Here is a 19,854-nt window from a genome sequence, read left to right as displayed (position 1 = left end):
TTGTGCACAGTTTTGGTCTCCTAACTTGAGGAAGGACATTCTTGCTATTGAGGGAGTGCAGCGAAGGTTTACCAGACTGATTCCCGGGATGGCGGGACTGACATATCAAGAAAGACTGGATCAACTGGGCTTGTATTCACTGAAGTTCAGATGAATGAGAGGGGATCCCATAGAAACGTTTAAAATTCTGATGGGTTTAGACAGGCTAGATGCAGGAAGAATGTTCTCAATGTTGGGGAAGTCCAGAACCAGGGGTCACAGTCTAAGGATAAGCCATTTAGAACCGGGATGAGGAGAAACTTCTTCACCCAGAGAGTGGTGAACCTGTGGAATTCTCTACCACAGAAAGTTGTTGAGGCCAATTCACTAAATATATTCAAAAAGGAGTTAGATGTAGTCCTAACTACTAGGAGGATCAAGGGGTATGGCGAGAAAGCAGGAATGGGGTACTGAAGTTGCATGTTCAGCCATGAACTCATTGAATGGCGGTGCAGGCTCGAAGGGCCGAATGGCCTACTCCTGCACCTATTTTCTATGTTTCTATTACAGAGATAAGGAGGGGCGAGGCCATGGAGGGATTTGAAAATAAGGATGAGAATTTTGAAATCGAGGCGTTGCTTAACTGGAAGTCAATGTAGGTCAGCGAGCACAAGGTTGATGGGTGAACGGGACTTGGTGCCGTTTGGGACACGGGCAGCCGAGTTTTGGATCACCTCTAGTTTACGTAGGGTAGAATGTGGGAGGCCAGCCAGGAGTGCACTGGAATTACCTCAAGTCTAGAGGTAACAAAGCCATGGATGAGGGCTTCAGCAGCGGATGAGCTGAGGCAGGGGTGGAGACGGGCAATGTTACGGAAGTGGAAATAGGCGGTCTTAGTTATGCTGCGGATATGTGGTCGAAAGCTCATTTCAGGCTCAAATATGACACCAAGGTTGCGAACAGGTTCAGCCTCAGACAGGATTTTGAGAGAGGGATGGGGTCAGTGGCTGGGGAACGGAGTTTGTGGCGGGGACCGAAAACAACTTGATAAGCAAAAATCAAATAGGATTCTTCGGCCTGTATGACTCAGTACAACATCACATGATCCACCTACACAACAGGCATCAGGTGCACTCAAAGTGTATTCAGTTTATAAATTGAAGATGCGTACACGGGGAAGCAGATTTTAAAAAATGACATTAGGTTAGTTCACTGAAAGCAACTTACGTAACTACTACTACCTTATGTAACTGCTACCATAGCAACTCACCACTTAAAAAAAAATGATCTCCTCTTGTATCTTTATTTCAAAACAGTCTGAATGTTCAGAGATATATCAAAAGAATTTAAAAAATATATAACTGCAAGGATTGCAATGGTTTCATGCAATAAAATACTTGGGGGTAAATTTGGTTGTTTTGCGAGCAGGGCACTAAGGGGCCGCTAAACGCCAAGCTGTGACAGCCTGCCGCGAATGTCACTGATGGTTTAGCGGCGGCGCTGTCATTTAGCGCTGCGTACTCTAGCGCCTCCCACTTGGTGACGTTTATGAGTGTGCAACTTTGCGACGCATTTCCGAAATTGACCGTTTTGGCCTGCTGTAGTGCCTGGCGCTACTCCCGACGGGGGGAAGCAGACGGGGCACAGAGGATCCCGGGGCAATATCGCAGGGAATCAAGAGGTAAGGGTTGAGAGTCACATTTTTAACACTTACCTCTCTTGCCCATGGAAGGCTGTTGGTAGCCTCCCTTCCATTTTCTTTTTTGCAAGGTTTCACATGCTCGACCACACCTCCTCTGTCGGCGCTGGGATGACGGTACGGTACCCTCGCGCCTCAACTTGAGAAGCGCTCCCGCGCTACCGCCCCGGGATGGGCCTTTAGCGCCCTCAGGGGATTGTGCAATGCTTCTCTTAGCGCTCCACTTTCCTCATGGGGAGTTACAACTGAATATCCCACTTTGAGGTGGTAAACATCACCCAGCACTAAAGGTAGCACCCCAGCAGCATCATTCGTCTCAAAGCGGGCGATACCTGATTTCCAGCCCTGGGTTTTGAAACGACAAATCCCAAAGCCACAAAAATGATTGTAACTTGGATCACGCTTCTTTCTGTGAGGAAAAAACGTTCCTCAGGACCGAGCCCCACGGAGCGACCCCACTACTTTCTGACATATACACCAGCGTAGCCAGGTTTAGAAGGAAAAAGCACTAAAGAATCTGGTCTATAAATTATCTGCTTCTCTACCCTTTGAAATCCAAGTGGTGAAGGGAATGATCAAAAGCTATCTTCCATAATTAACCATTCTGTCAATCAAAACTGGCTTTCAAAGGAGTCGCCCAGAAACCTGACAATTAATTCAGCAACTCTTGCTTCTGCCAGTCTTACTTAATAGGCTTTCTGAACGCAGCCAAACTGCGACAGCCTTGCTCAGAGTCCCCTGATGGGACAATTACAAAGGCCACGCACAGAACTGTGAGGGACTGATAGCCTTGTGATTGCTATTTCTATCACCTGGTTGGACTTTGTGCTCCCTGACGTTTGTTGAGCAATCTGCGTAAAACAGCAGTCAGACATCTCCCCTTTGGAGCAGCCGCTAAACACTCATCAGGGATATGGATCTGCTGGACTCTGATGTTGCACAGCAAGCTATAGTGATAACAGCATTTGCTTGGAAACCATTTAGAAAAAACAAAGGTATTGGATGGTTAAAGTTCAGTTGATATATTATGTATATATGGAGATTGAGATCCAAAACTGGACAGACTTCTGACCCATCACAATGACCTCGCTCATTGCCTGGGCTCACATAAAACATGGCCAGTTGGGTAAAATTACCAGAGGGTTGCCAGCAAAATAAGGGTAGAAAGTACTGGGGAGGTGGATGAATAATAAATTGCACCCCAGTCACTATCTGATGTGATGCAAGATTAGAAAACTCTCTCATTTCCTGCAAAGGCTATTTCTCTTTGAATCAAGTACTTTACTTCTTCCCTCTTTAGGGGACTGTGATTATCCTCAAGCAATTTGCTCCAGTTCCCAACTGTTAGCAGATAGTACAAAATAGTAATCCACACTCGAGTACTGTGCAAAGTTCTGCTCTCCATATTATAGAAAACATATCGAGGCTTTGGTGAAGGTGCAAAAAATATTCACCAGGATGGTACCAGAACTGAGAAAAGGAAAAACTGAACAGACTGGGGCTCTTTTTTTATAAAAAAAGAGAAGGCCGAGAGGTGACCTGATAGAGGTTGTTAAGATTATGAAAACGTTTGATAAGGTAGATGTAGAAAAAATGTTTCCACTTGTGGGAGTGTCCAAAACTAGAGGTTATAAACAATGTTCCCTCTCTTTTTTTTTTGGCCTGTAAGACCCCTTTAAGAACATAACAATTAGGAGCAGGAGTAGGCTTTACGGCCCCTCGAGCCTGCTCCGCCATTTAACACAATCATGGCTGGTCATCGACCTCAATCCACTTTCCTGCCTGATCTCCATATCCCTTGATTCTTCTAGACTCCAAATATCTATCTCTCTCAGCCTTGAGTCAATTCAGAGACTCAGCATCCGCAGCCCTCTGAGGCAGAGAATTCCAAAGATTCACAACCGTCTGAGTGAAGAAATTACTCCTCATCTCGGTCTTAAACGGCCGACCCCTTACTCTGAGACTGTGACCCCTGGTTCTAGACGCTCCAGCCAGGAGAAACAACCCCTCAGCATCTACCCTGTCAATCCCCTTCAGAGTCTTGTATCTTTCAATGAGATCACCTCTCATTCTTCCAAACTCCAGAGAGTATAGGCCCAATCGACTCAATTTCTCCTCATAAGACAGCCCTCTCATCACAGGAATCAATCTGGTGAACTTTCGCTGCGTCACCTCCAAGGCAAGTGTATCCTTCCTTAGATAAGGAGACCAATACTATTCACAGCACTCCAGGTGTGGTTTCACCAAGGCCCTGTACAATTATAGCAAGACTTCCTTACTCTTATACTCCAACTCCCTTGCAATAAAGGGCAACATGCCATTCAAGATTCTGCGCATGCGCGGTTTTTCTATTTAAAAACCGGTTCACCGACTGTGCGGGACCTGCAAAGCACTGCGTGATCACGGCCCGCACAGCTTAAAGGGAATGTTGCTTATAAATCTAAGATAGGTCATTAATAAATCCAATAGAGATTTCAGGAGAACATTTTTTTTTACCCAAAGAGAGGCAAAAATGTAGAACTCGCTCCCTCAGGGAGTAGTTGAGGCAAATAGCAGAGAAGTGTTTAAGGGGAAGCTGGATAAGCACATGAGGGAGAAAGGGATAGAAGGTTATGCTGATAAAGTTCAATGAAGTAGGGTGGGAGGTGGCACGTGTGGAGCGTAAACAGCGGCATGGACCTGTTAGGCCAAAGTTTCTGTGCCGTACACTCAATGTAACGTGATGTAATTATTAAATGAGTAACATAGAAACATAGAAAATAGGTGCAGCCCTTCTAGCCTGCACCGCCATTCAATGAGTTCATGGCTGAACATGAAACTTCAGTACCCCCTTCCTGCTTTGATTTCCCCTGAGTAGTAAGGACTTCATCTAACTCCCTTTTGAATATATTTAGTGAATTGGCCTCAACTACTTTCTGTGGTAGAGAATTCCACAGGTTCACCACTCTCTGGGTGAAGAAGTTTCTCCTCATCTCGGTCCTAAATGGCTTACCCCTTATCCTTAGACTGTGACCCCTGGTTAGACTGTGACCCCTGGTTTCCATGTCAGAAGTCGGGGCGATATAAATGTGCAAAGACATCACAGATATTAGGGTAGATCTGGACTTTGTGCCCGTTTTACATCTCACGTTTTTATTTCCATTGAAGTCAGTGAAAGGGAGAAAAATTGATTGGTATGGGGGAGTGGAATGGACGGGAGGCAGAGGGAGGGAATTTTTAATATATTCGTTCACAAGATGTGGGTGTCGCTGGCAAGGCCGGCATTCATTGCCTGTCCCTAATTGCCCTCGAGTGGCTTGCTAGGCCAATTTCAAAGGGCAGTTAAGAATCAACCACATTGCTGTGGGTCTGGAGTCACATATAGGCCAGACCGGGCAAGGACGGCAGATTTCCTTCTTTAAAAGACATTAGTGAACCAGATGGGTTTTTACGACAATCCGGTAGTTTCTTTGGGCTCAAATTTCCCCAACCCCTTTTTCTGGCGCCCTCACCTGAGGTGCGCCACTTTTGTCCGCCTCTAAGTGCGCCAAAAATCTCCCTCCAGATTCTGGCCGCTCCCCAGCCTCTCCTCGGTGGTAGCGTAGCGTGGCCCAGTGGATTGGGGATGGAGCCAGGTTCCGACGCTGAAAACAGTGCCGGGACCTCTGCACATGCGCGCTAGAGTCTGCGCGCATGTGCAGTAGCTCCTGGCAGGCTGAATCTGTGAGTATACGCTGCAGGCTGTGTGGGAGGGGCCTGAAGCACGCCGTCCCTAGCCCTGGCCGAATGGGCTCCCTCATCGGCGGCCCGCTGAGTTTCCTAAGGTAGGACTTCTATTTTTTATTTGTTATTGATTGATTGATTGCTTATTACTTTGGTCTTGGTGCTTTAGGTGCAGGGTTCCTTCTCTTTTTTTATTTGTTAATTAATTGCTTATTATTTTTTGTGCTTGGTGCAAATGTACTGCTTTTGTTTAGTGCTTGGTGCTTTAAATGTATTTATGCTTCTTTAATGTTATTGTGAAGGTGTTTAATGCTTTGCAAGGTCCCCTTCCCCCCTCTATTTTGGCTACCTGCGCTGATTTCTTAAGTCACTGCAAGGTTTTCTGAATGTGCAAGAGTGCCCACTTACTCTGGCCTAAGTTAGTTTGGAGTAACTTTTAGCTGGTCCCCTTTTGAAAAAAAAAACTAAACTTAAAAAAAAAACCTAACTAACTCACTTAATTAATTAAATTAAATGGCCAGAATTGCAACTAAAATGATACCCCAGAAAAATCAAGTTGCTCCAAAAAAAAAACGGAGCAACTCCTGGGGAAATCACTACTGATACTAGCTTTTTATTCCAGATTTATTTAATTAACTGAATTTAAACTCCCCATGTCTCTGGATCATTAGTCTAGACCTCTGGGTTACTAGTCCAGTAACATTACTACTGTGCTACCGTTCCCTTATATGGAAATGGTTGAATAGAGTAGTGAATATACCAAAAGATGACGGGGGGGAGGGGTAAATGGACATAATAAATGGAAGGCAAAATGAATAGTAATTAAGGGGGAAGAGAAAAGGACAAAAGCTAGGAGCAGTGCTTTGGGATAGAGAAGGAATGAGAATGCAAGCATAAATAGCGGCAGTGGAATGGGAGAGAGAGAGGGAGAGGGAGAGTGCCAGCATTCCACATGAACTGGGGAAGGCAAAAAAGTACCAGCATAAACTCTGGGGGAGGGGAGCGAAGATGAGTACCACCTTGAACAAAGGAGAGTGAAAGAAGAGTGCTGGCCTAAATAGGTTGCAGAGGAAGAGGAGTGCCATGTTGAAATGGCAAGGCAGGGGGAAAAGATTTCTATTATGAACTGGAAGTGTTAAATGAAAGCCATTGACCCGAAACGTTAACTCTGTTTCTCTCTCCACAGATGTTGCCAGACCTGCTGAGTGTTTCCAGCATTTTCTGTTTTTATTTTAAGTAAAAGCGTGGCTCTGTGAAAGGGTGGAGAGTTGGATGAGATGCAATTTCTCTGTGAGCAGCGTAAAGAAAGGATGGAATTCCTTTATGAACCAATGTGGTGGAAGGCTGGATGTGGAAAGTGTGACTGTTAAAAACATTTACAAGTTTACTTGGTGCTTCCATGCTATAATTTGAGTATTTGTTAGATTTTTCACTCCTTAATTTAACGTACCATGAAATATTTTCCTGGATTTGAGAATAAAAGACTGACATTTATACAGCGCCTTTCACAACATCAGGATGTCCCAAAGCACTTTACAGCCAATTAAGTACTTTAAGTGTAGTCACTGTGGTAATGTAGCAAACGCAACGGACAGCAAGATTCCGCCAAAGAGCAATGTGATAATGACCAGATAAGTGATTTAAGTTAAGTTGATTGAGGAATAAATATTGTCCAGGACACCAGGGAGAACTCCCCCGCTCTTCTTCTAAATAGTGCCCAGGGAACTTTTACGACCACCTGAGAGGGCAGGCCGGACCTCAGTTTACCGTCTCATCTGAATAATAGCACTTCCAACAGTGCAGCACTCATAAGAAATTGGAGCAGGAGTCGGCCATATGGCCCCTAGAGCCTGCTTGGCCATTCAGTAGGATCATGGCTGGTCGTGGGCCACCCCGACCTGCGAGAGAACACCACCACAGGTTGGGAGTACAAGAGCTGGAGCGACATACCACTGCAGCTTCCAGCGCGAGCCGCTCCAAGTGTGCGACAGCTTCGAGGTGGCCGACAGGGTGACATGATCAGGACCCAGGTCGCCGTTTGGAGTGTGGGCAGGAACATCGGCGGGGCCCTGGTACAGCAGAGGAAAGAGAAGGTTGTGGCGGACTTGCGACGAGCGATCGGGGTGGAGGAGCGATGAGGTATCGTGGCTGAGATTTGGTGGGTGATCGTGGTGGAGGTTTGGCAAATGTTTGATGCGGAGGTGCGGCGGGAGATCGTGGAGGAGGTGCAGCGAGTGTTTTTGTGGCGGAGGAGCGGCGAATGTTTGTGGTGGAGGAAGATCGTGGCGGAGGTGCGGTGAATGTTTGTGGCGCAGGAGCGGTGAGAGGTCGTGGCGGAAGTACGGCGAATGAGGGTACGAGGCCCAGGAGCAGCACGGGCCAGCCCACACTGCAATATGTGTGCGCACTCGGTCTGTGCAGCAGAGCAAGTCTCCAGTCATCCTGGTTCAACCCTCGTCACTGGATAAAGACCTAGCTCTGTCAAGACCTTGTGGTGGCTGATGTGTAACGGACACCACACGTTTAAAAAAAATCCATGCACTGGCATCTTCCACCCCCTCAATTGGAGTTCAAGACTGGAACATCAGGTCCTTCATTGAAACATCTGTGAACTCTCGTAGAAGCAAGTCATCCTCATTCAAGGGACCGCCTATAATGATGGCTGATCTGATCTTGGGCTCACCTCCACTTCCCTGCCCGCTCCCCATAACCCTCGACTCCCTGTGCTGTATGATTCTATATGTGGGGTGGCAAAAGATTCACAAAACCCACAGACCAGGCAGGCTGTGAACAGGGAGAAGAGAAAGAAAGAGGATTTGGGAGAGAAGGAGAGATGGTGATTGTCCGTGTGTTGGAAGCAGCGTGCAGCTGTTGGCCTTTTAACCATCGTTATTGGTCACAATGCCAGCGTAGCACTCTCGCCCCTAAGTCACATGGCCATGGGTTTCTACACCCACTGCAGGACTTGAGCACACAGTCTGAGCTGATGCTCCAGTCCAGTGCTGAGGGAGTGCTGCACTGTCAGAGGTTTCAGCATTAGACCAAGGCCCAGTCAGCATGTTCGGGTGGATCTTAAAGATCCCGTAAACACCGTTTAAAGAAGAGCAGGAAGTTCTCCTGGTGTCCTGGCCAACATTCCCCTCTCAACCAAAAAAGAACTGGTTATTCGTCTTGTTTGCTGTTTGTGAGATCTTGCTGTGTGCAGATGGCTAACCAGTTTGCCTCGATTACAACAGTGACAGCTTTTCAAGTATTGGGCGTGAAGCATTTAGAACGTCCTGAGGGTGTGCTATTACTATTAAATTCCCATCCATCTCAGAGCAGCAGCAGATGAATTCACTCCACTATTGTTGGTTCTGAACCAGCCTGGCCTAGCAGGAAAGGGGTACTGAGGTTGAATGATCAGCCATGATCTTTTTGAATGGCGGTGCTGACTCGAAGGGCCGAATGGCCTACTCCTGCACCTAATTTCTATGTTTCTTCCTCAGGCTACCACAGAGCTACAGCTAATATACGTTACGTTATTCACATCAATGCATTTTACATTAAAAGGTATTCTATTATTTACTTCAATGGTTTTGTTATATGTATGCCTAAAGACCATTATTAAAGAAAGAACCTGGAGTTATATAGTGCCTTTCACATACTCAGGAGATTCCAAAGTGGGTTATAGCCAATTAATTAGTTTTGAATTGTAGTCACTGTTGTAATGCAGAGAAACACAGCAGCCAATCTATGCACACAGTCCCACAAACATCAATGAGATAAATGACCAGATAATCTGTTTTAGTGCTGTTGGTTAAAGAAAGACTTACATTTATATATTGTCTTTCACAACCACCAGATGTCTCCCAGCGCTTTACAGCCAATGAAGTACTTTTGGAGCGTGGGAAACACGGCAGCCAATTTACGCACAGCAAGCTCCCGCAAGCAGCAATATGATAATGACCAGAAAAAACTGTTTTACTTATGTTAATTGTTGGCCAGGACACCGATAGTTGTTGATCAGGTCACTGGGAAAATGCCATGGAATTTTTCTACATCCACCTGAGGGGGCAGTCCTTGATTTAACATCTCATGCAACAGTGCAGCACTCCCACAGTACTGCACAAGAGTATCAGGCTAGATTATGTACTGAAATCTCTGGAGTGGGGCTTGAACCCATGATCTTCTGACTTAAAGGTGAGAATGGTACCACTGCACTAAGGCTGCCCCCACCCCCCAATATTTACATATTTGATTCAACAATGGCACCTGCATACACATGGAATTACTGTGTTGTACTGACTGAGTATTGCCTTCTGACGATGCAAAAATCAAAGGACCTGCAATTTATTTTAATTTTAATATTTAAAACATCTATAACCTTTCCAGATTCATTTATTTTTTGCTTAAAACACTGAACTACAATACACTTCAAAACGCAAGTGGCAAAAAAGCTTCTGGAGCGAGAATACCACTGGAATAAATTTTGAACCAGAGCTCTTGAAATTTAAAAATTTCTAAATCCCCGTGGCAAAAACTGCACTTTCATGTACTTCAATTTTTCCCCCCTCCCCAAAGGGAAAAAAGAGGGAAAATTCAATATATCTGCAGTTTATGTCATGACAGGATCATGTCCCATTGCACTCCCGCTGAAATAACATATCTGTTCGAGGCCATTGGGGTTAAGTTTTCACAGAAAAACAAACTAAATGCGATTGCAAAATTCATAAACCTGAATAAACCAACATAATAAAAAGGTTATTTAACTTATTCAGTTATCTTGATGTAGTGGCCTTGATCATAGTCCTTTGTTCAGGAGTGTTTTTCAATTCTACATTTTTTTTGCATCATCAGCTATTTTGGGATGGTGAAATCTTGTTTTGGTGCTGTTCAGCATTGATTTTTTCTCCAAAGTTTTTTAGTTTGACATCTGTGCCCAACTGCAAATCAGACTTCGCCAAGGAAGAAAGCTCTGTGCTTACACATATGTACAAGCTACATGTCAAGTGTCCACATTCAATAAGCTCCAAAATAGAAGTTGCAGCACAGAAGGCCATTCAGCCCATCTTACCTGCATGAGTGATAAGCTTATTAATTTGAACTATCTAATCTAGTTTGATTTCCCTGCCCCTTCATATTCATATTCAAATACTTGTCCAATTCCCTTTTAGATGATGCTATCGCCTCCCCCTGAATTGTACCAATGTTAGTGTTCTAATAACCCTCTGTGTGAAAATATTTCTTCCAGTGTCACCCTTCATTCTTCTTGTGGCACTCCTACATTTTAGATTCCCTTATTTTCTATGCACTGGAAACAACTCACTCTCCCCTTTGAAAACCATCATAATTGAAAACCTCAGTTTCTCCCCATAACCTTCTCTCTTCGAGTGGGAAAAGCCCCAATTTTGCCAGCCTTTCTTCATAAACCCTCATTCCTGCTATCATTTCAGTGAATCTTTTCAAGGCTCTACTATCCCTCATGTAGAACTGCGCACAATACTCCTAGCTGTGTCCTAACCATTGTCTTGCACAAACTGAACATCACTTTCTTGCTTCTGTATTCCAACTACCATATAAAATGTGCAGCATAGAACAGGCCATTTGGCCCAACTGGAACATGTCGGTGTTTATACTCCACACAAGCCTCCTCCCACACCTCTTCATTTCACCCTATCAGCATAACTTTCTATTCCTGACTCCCTCATCTGTTTATTTAACATCCCCTTAAATTCATCTCTGCTATTCGCCTCAACAACTCCTTGTGGTAGCCAGTCCACATTCTAACCACTCTCTAGATTTAAAAAAAAAGTTTCTCCTGAATTCCCTATTGGATTGATTAATGACTGTTGGGGGAAAACCCCCGAGGTAGAAATAAATCTACTCCGAGACTACGTTAGAGAGTTTGAAAACACACACAGTTTATTAATACAAGGTACCAGGGGAGTTGTATAGGCTACAACTCAACTTGGGTTTACAAAAAATGAGTATTTAAAGTCGTAAACCGCTTCTACATCTGTCATTGCCAAAAGAGTCTACGCAAGCAGTTCTTTTTTCGTCTTTGTCAAGCTTACTTCCTCATCTTCGGCCAGCGTCTGATGTGATTGGTTTCTTTCTTGCTCAGCGTCTTGTGACCTTTTCGCAATTGCTTATCTCATTCTGTCATAGTACATTTTCTAAAGCACAGCAATTTCGCACTAACGCGATTAACCCTTCAATCCCTCATTTGGCCAAAATTTTTCATATACATAATTCTAGGCCAACGTATACCCGGTCTTCATGCAGAAATTGGCGATGTGATGTGCCGGTTCCTGAGCCCCAGGGTCTCCACTCCGGGGTCCATGTTCCCATCTCCTGTCGCACCTCAATCTGCTGCTTGTAAAACCTCATCATGTAGGTGTTTTGGGTGTGTGTACGCCACCTTCTGAGACACTGCTAGGTTCTCGTAGTTTGAGGGCGGTTGGGTTACAGGTCTGCTCGATAGTAAAGATGACAGTGCTTTGCTTATACAACATTTAAGTAACATACATAGCAATACAGCATTATTACCACCACCACAAACGTAGCCAGACCTTGGATTAGTGACGTTCCCATAGATCCTAACCAACATGGAGGCTGGTGGTTGCTTAAGCTTTTTTAACCTCTTCTTGGATATGCTCTGCCAGATTGGTAATTTCTTCCGAGCTATCCGGGATGTATGTGCAACACTCGGCCCCGATGAGGGCACAGGTTCCTCCTTTTTCTGCCAACACATAGTCAAGGGCCATCCGATTTTGCAGAGCTACTGTGCGGAGGGCTACCATCTCTGCATTAACCTTAAGTACGGTTTCAGCTGTATCGTTGGCCACCTGTTCCAGAACAGAAGCCATGTTTAATGGATTCCCTTGCTAATTTACCCGCTCCATACCAGGGAAACGCAATGGTCCAGAATCTTTCAGTCTCCGTGATGGCTCGTCTGGCTCTCCGGTGGAAGTCCTTCAGAGAACCCAGGTGATACATGTAGGGTACGATATAAGCTAGATAACAAGAACCCGTCCATTCTCTGGGCAATCAGGGGTAGGCCCTGTGACCACACACAAAATGAGTCCCGTTGTAGGGCATATACTTATTTATCGCTGGGGGTCCCATTGGACCGAAAAGTCACCGTTTCCGTTTAATGACGGGAGTGTCACCCTACCCCCTTCGGCAGATAAGGTAAGGCTATATGTGCAGTTACAGTACTCCACAATAGGATCTTCTGGTCGTCCCTGCCTTGTGAGACATAGCCCCCCCTCCCTGTCCCTTCTTACACCTTGTTCTCAGGAACGGTGGTAAATAGGAATCGTTATAGGTTGATCGTCTCCACCCACTACACTGTTCTGGATTATCCCCATGACTTTTAAGTTTTATTATGGTGCTGCAGTCTGCTTCTATGGCATAAGAGGCAACGCGTGTGGATCCTGTTCTAACTCCAAACATCCAGCTGGCCGTCTCATAGGGGCCAAGTTTCGGCCTGAGTTGCTCCTGTTTTTTTGGAGCAACTGGTTTAGAATGGAGTATCTTAGAAATTGCAATTCTCGGCATTTAATTTGCTCCAGTTCTAGTCCGTTAGAACAGTTTCAATTTGGAACAGATTTTTTTTTTCAAAAGGGGCGTATCCGTCCACTTACGCCTGTTTTGAAAGTTTAGGCAGTGAAAACTTACTCCAAACTAACTTAGAATGGAGTAAGCGTAGATTTTTGTATGCTCAGAAAAACCTTGCCTACACTTAGAAAATCAGGCGTAGGTTACAAATCAGGCGTAGGGAATGGGGGGGGGGGGTGGGAAGGGAAGTTTACAAACATTAAACACTTCAGTTTTACAAATCATCATCAATAATAAATGATAAATACAACAATAAATCAACCACTAAATCAATCAAAAAAAAATGAAAAAATTTAAAAAATGTAAAAAATCAATAAAGAAAAACATTTCTACTCACCGATTGCAGCACCAGGAGCCCTCCGACAGCGTGCTGGGACACCCCCCCCCCACCCCCCCACCCCCCCACGCCGTGTGTGTGTGTGTGTGTGTGTGTGTGTGTGTGTGTGTCTCTCTCTTTGTCTGTGTGTGTCTCTCTCTCACTCTCTGTCTGTCAGTGTCTATGTGTTTCTGACAGCGAGGGAAGGAGGAGGGGGGAGGGGAGGAGGAGGGAGGGAGGAGGGGGGGTGGGGAGGAGGAGGAGGGGTGGGGAGAGAGGAGGAGGGGTGGGGAGAGGGAGAGGGAGAGAGAGGGGAGAGGGAGGGAGGGGGAAAGGAGAGGAGAGGAGAGGAGAGGGAGGGAGGGGGGGAGAGGAGATGGGGGCAGAGGAGAGGAGAGGGAGGGAGGGAGGGAGGGAGGGGGAGAGGAGAGGGAGGAGGCTGAACGGGCCCGGCCGACGTGAAGAAGCCAGACCCAGGACTTCAGGCGGGGCCCGCCCCCAGCAAGATGCCGGGCGAGCGGGCCCCGCCGAAGGAAGAGGGAGTGAACCGGTATTAAAGGTAGGTGGCCGGGGGAAGCCGGAGCCGGGGGGGGATCGTCGGAACGGGAGCTGATGGGGGGGTCGTCGGAGCGGGAGCTGGTGGGGGGGTTGTCGGAGCAGGAGCTGGGGGTGGGGGGGAGAATCGTCGGAGCAGGAGCTGGTGGGGGGGTCGTCGGAGCGGGAGCTGGGGGGGGGGGGATTGTCGGAGCAGGAGCTGGTGGGGGGGTCGTCGGAGCGGGAGCTGGGGGTGGGGGGAGCGGAGCGGGAGTCGGAGCGGGAGCTGGGGGTGGTGGAGCGGAGCGGGAGCTGGCGGGGGGGGGGGGAAGGTCCTCGGAGCAGGAGCTGGGGGGGGGGGGGGGGGGGAAGCGGAGCGGGAGTTGGGGAGTGGGGTCGGAGCGGGAGCTGAGGGTGGGGTCCGGAGGGGGAGCAGAGCAGAAGCTGGGGGCGGTGGTCGGAGCGGGAGCTGGGGGCAGGAGTGGGGGGGAAGCTGGAGCCAGAGCAGGAACTGGGCGTGGGAGGTGCAGCCTGATCTTCGCCGCCCCAGTGAGCCCATTTGGCCAGGGCTAGGGGCGCTGTGCTTCGGGCCCCTCCCACACAGTTTTGGGCGCCTGGAGCTACTGCGTATGCGCGCATACTGTAGCGCGCCTGTGCAGAGGTCCCGGCATGGATTTCAGCGCAGGGACCTGGCTCGCCCCCCCCACAGCTTGTGCTGCGCCGCGCCAAGCTCCAAAGGACCTACAGGGATCCGGAGAATGGGCATCCAGGTCGGGGCTGCGCCGTTCTAGGCGCCGCCCGAAACTTGGGCCCATTATCACTAAATGGGATTGATTGTAGGGGGATTCCTTCCTCCGAGTGTGTGGGGACATATGCACAGATCCAACAGCTGGCAACATTGGCTTTCCTGGTATAGGTGTATGACATGTACAAAAAGGTGTTCACCTACAACTCTCTCTTGGTCCGTGGGGGTACTCTGGCCTGAGTCCCCCCTCGACTACATATTACAATTACACAAAAAAGCAAACTGCACATAATATCGCGGAAACACATTGGATCGTCTTTATTTCTTCCAGCATTTTCTGCTGATGCGTCCGCCTTCAGTTTCGTAGAATGTGTATGAAGGCAGGGTTATTTGTTTTGTTCGCTTGTGCTGGGGTTGTTGGATTCATATTCTTTGAGCTGAGACCAATGTTTCCATCGGCCAACCCCACCCATATCTATGCAGGCGCACGTATCTCCGCTAATTAGGACTTCAAATGGACCAGACCGACGGGGAGCAAACCCAGTTTGTCCTGGTAGACAGTTTACCATTACCTTTGTGCCTACCTGCGGGACCTCTCCCTGGTCCTCCAATTCCTTCTGTTTGTCCCTGCCTACTTGCCGTTCCCTCACTTCCTTCCTCAATTCCTTAAGTTGTTTACTCAGTTCCAAGACGTACTTTCTAATCCGATCCCTCAGTGGTCCTACGTCGGATCCCCCAGTTATGATTCCTTCCGGCAGGCGCATCGCCCTGCCTGTCATCAACTCATATGGAGCTAATCCCGTCACTCGGTTAGGAATTGCCCTTTGCCTCATCAAGATTGTGGGTAGTAAATCTGCCCAAGCTTGTCCCGTCTCTTGTATGGCCTTTGCTAGGGCTGTTTTAAGTGTCCTGTTCATCTGTTCCACCATCCCAGAGCTTTGCAGGTGGTAGGGGATATGAAACTTCTGTCTAATACCCAACATAGCACACACCTCCTTCATTATTTGTCCGGTAAAATGGGTTGCCTGGTCGGAATCGATTTGGATAGGGACGCCCCAACGTGGGATTACTTCCTCTGCCAATATTCGGGCCACCGTGATTGCTGTGCAGTTTCACGTGGCGAACGCTTCTATCCACGTGTAAACTGATCTATTATTACTAGACAGTATTTCTTGCCCCTTGAGGATGGTAAAGGTCCTGTGAAGTCTATCTGTATACATTACCACGGTCCCCTTGGCTGTGGTTGGTGAGCCATTCTAACCTTAACGACCTTTCCTGGGTTGTGCTGGGCAGACGTGACACATTGCTGACAGTACTTAGCTATGTCCCTTCCCATTCCTGGCCATCACCAATCCCCAGTTATGTTTGTTATCATGACGTTCCGTCTGACATGACTGATGCTGTGGTGTAGTTCAATGAGCATTTGTCTAATACAAGCCGGGGCTATCACCTTCCCATCTTTCCTCCATACAAAGTCGTCATCCTGGCTCCCTCCTTTTGTGCCCCAATCTTTCTTTTCTTCATCACTTACATCGGCATGTAATCTCACAATGTCTATATCTTCCCTGGTAATGATACTACATATAACTTCTTCCTGCACTTCTAAGGATATACTTGCTTCCTGTGCCGCTTTATCCGCTGCTTCATTGCCCCGTTGGACATTGTTTACTACTTTCTGGTGAGCCTTAACCTTGATCACTGCTGTCTCTGCGGGTTTACTGGCGGTGACTAATAGTAGTCTGATTCGGCCCTCATGTTTGATAGCCTCCCCGCCCGAAGTGACGAACCCTCTCCTTGCCCAGGCAGTCATGTAGTCATGGACTACCCCGAAGGCATAGCGGCTATCTGTATATATATTTGCCCGCCGGCCTTCGGCCAGTTGGAGGGCTTCAGTCAGGGCAGTGAGTTCAGCTACTTGGGCTGACAGTCCTCCGTCTAACCTTCCCTTTCGGACAGTGGTTAGCGCTTCGTCTACCACTGCCCATCCCGTATGCGGGGTCCCCTGAATATATTTCTGGGACCCATCCAAGTACAGGATCAGCTCGGGGTTTTCAAGGGGAATCTCACTTATGTGTCCCGGTGAGTCCTCCATTCCTGTGACTGGCACTCATGAGGCTCACCCACAGATAAGAGGCCCTCTGCCAGGTTCTCCCCCGTGTCTCGTACAATTTTTATGGACCCATCTAAGGGAAGTAATACTGCTTCCCATTTGGCCCGGTGGACGTTGGACACGGAGCGCAATTTCCCGGTGTTGAGCATTTCCACCAAGGTATGTCTGGCTCACTAACTTTCACCGCCCATGTTGCGCAGTCCAAGGCTGCTACACATCTTGACAGACCTCCTGCCACGGTCAACTGTTGGGTGGAATAGTACACTACCGGGCGGGCTCGGTCTCCATGCATTTGAGTAACTACCGCCCTCGTTTTCACAATGAATGTGAAACGGTGCATTCATATTTGGCAGTCCTAGGCCTGGTGCCGACATCAGGGCTTCCTTTATCTGGCCATATGGTGTTTCTTGTTTCGGGCCCCACTCCACACTTTCTAGAGCTGGTTTTCCTCCCTTAACTAGTCTCTGTATGGGTTCCGCGATTGCCGCGAAGTTGGCTATAAAGTTCCTACAGTAGTTAAAGAGTCCGAATATCTTACGCACTCCTCGGACCGTTTTCGATCAGGGCATAATGCGAATTGCTTCCTTTCTGTTGTGGGGCATTGCTTTTGTCCCCTGCGACAGGTGGTGTCCCAAGTACTGTACCTCCTTCAATCCGATCTGAGCTTTCTTGAGGTTTACCTTAAATCCCGCTTTCTTTAAGGCTTCTAGGGTTTCCCCATATGTCCTCTCTCGTCCTCTGAGGCAATCAACAGATCGTCCACATATTGGACGATGGTACTTCGGTAGGGGGCTAAATCTACGGTCTCCAAGGCTCGACTCATAGTTCGGTGAAATATGGCCGGGCTGTTGTGAAAACCCTGGGGCTTTCGTGTCCAAATGTACTGCCTATCCTCGACCGCGAATGCGAATTTATCTTGGGACTCCTGGGCTAATGGTATGGACCAAAATCCATTAGCTATATCTAAGACCGTGAATATTATATGTTCTGGTTTCAGTCCATTAAATATGGTCACTGGGCTTGCTACGATGGGGTGCTGGCAGGAAGTTACTTTATTTAACGCCGTATAGTCTATGGTCAATCAGTATGAACCATTTGGTTTCTTTACGGGCCAGGTTGGCGAGTTCGTAGTGCTTTCGGCTTCCCGAAGGACACTGCTCCACAAGAGGTCCTGCACTATTTGTTTTACGGCCTTTCGGGCTTCAGGTTTAATGGGGTATTGCTTATGAGGAGGGTGTTCGGGCCCAGGAATGACCACTGGCTTGGTTTTTACCAGCCCACAATTCTGCTTTGGTTGAGCCCACACTTCCCTCATTTGTTCGCATAATGGGCCGTAGTCTCCTGCTGTATCCCAATCTCGGGTGAGAAGTTGCACACTTCCGACCTTTGCGTGATTGAGCAAATTAGTCTGTTCCCCGTACGTCGTGATTTTGCGACCTCCCTTATTTCTTCAAACTATTCTCTTATTCTATGGGTCTATTATTGCCCCTAACTGTTCCAGGAGTTCGATCCCCAATATGGTCCCTTGTGCATTTGGGCAAACATAAAATTGTGCCGGGATCAGAATACCGGCTGTCTCCAATAGAATTACTTCACTCTGGGTGGGCTTTGGTGGCAAATCCTCCCACGTCAGTTATATGGACGACATGTTTAGTTGTGGGTAAGGGACTATCTGTCATAGATACCGATGCTCCGGTATCCACTAACATGTCACACTGCCGGCCCCCTAACAGGTCACATAAAAGTTTCTCCAAAAGAAATGAAGAAACGCTAGAACCAACTTGCAGAAGATTACTGTGCAATGGTGACCACCCAGAAGTCTGGAGGCCAGTGCAAAAAGAAGTGGCAGGACCTTGGTCAAGTAGTTGGTGTAAGTAATATTTTCATTTATTCACTGGAATTGCAATTGTACATATGACCATCAGTATGTCCCACCCAGCAGAAAGACACTCTCTCTAAAAAGTTATATTTTCATCTTTGCAGAGGAAGGTGGCACATAACAAAAGGGAGAGAACTCGAACAGGAGGAGGCCCAGCAAATCTGCACCCACTGACCCCTTGGAAGAGAGGGTCGCTGCTTTGATGGGTCCTGCCTGGAGAAAAGCAACCACCACTGCACAAGCTGGGCCCACACTCCGAGGGAGAGGGTAAGTCCTGCAAATTCCACAGTCTGGCTTTGCTAAAAGTTTTATGTGCTGCGTAAGCTAGCCTTGCTTCGATTTCTGGGGATGTCTCCATTAGCTACGCTTCGGTTGATGCAACGTGCTATCATTCATCGTGGTCCTTCAAATGAGCCAACTACCTGCACTGTGTGAGCCTACTCATGCCACCCATCCTGCCCCCTCCTCTGCTGCTAACCATTTGTCTGTTCTGCTATATTTTGCCGAACTTGAGGCCAACCCTTATGAGGCAGAAGCCGATGAAGAAGATTCAGATGCGGACGAGCCTAAAGAGAACATCTTCCAATCCCACCTTCCAGACCGAGAGCATGGGGGTGAGGGGGAGAGGCAGGGGGAGAGGCAGGGGGAGGTTGAAGCTCCGACTGTTGTACTCACACTGGTGGAGTTGCCGGTGCCATCCATTGAGGTGCCAGCCCCTTCCCTGACTGGTACGAGTGTTGGGACATTTCATGGTTTCTCACAGTCCGAGGCTGTGGGTCCCAATGGGATGCAACGAGCCATACCCAGGGTGAGGAGGAAAAGGAGAGCTCTTACGCGATCACTCCAGGACACCATCAGTGGGGTGGGTGATGAGGTATCGGGACTGTCGGGAGTAGTAACAACACTCCCACGAGAAATGGCAACACTGTCCGGGCACATGAGGGAGGGAATGTTGCAGGTAGTTGAGACACTGTCGGGGCATGAGGGAGGGGAATGTCGGAGTTAGCTGCTGCAATAAGGGAACACGCCTAGACCCTGCGGCCATTGATGGAATCAACTGCCACTCCCACTCCAATCCCCAGACCAGCCTCTGAAGAGGCCCAAGCCAGGCCTTCCACATTACCGACTGCCCATGCCTCCCATCAAGAAGTGCGCATTACCCAAGATGCTCAAAAGAATAAGTTTGGTACCAACCCGAGAAATGGTGATTCATCGCCTGTGGGCAGGGGTAAAGTCACCAAGACCAAGCACAGCGGGCGGCCTTAGAATAAGGTGGAGGAGAGAT

This window comes from Pristiophorus japonicus, chromosome 5 (assembly GCF_044704955.1).
Source record: "Pristiophorus japonicus isolate sPriJap1 chromosome 5, sPriJap1.hap1, whole genome shotgun sequence".
NCBI lineage: Eukaryota > Metazoa > Chordata > Chondrichthyes > Pristiophoridae > Pristiophorus > Pristiophorus japonicus.
Note: the sequence above shows the minus strand (reverse complement) of the source record.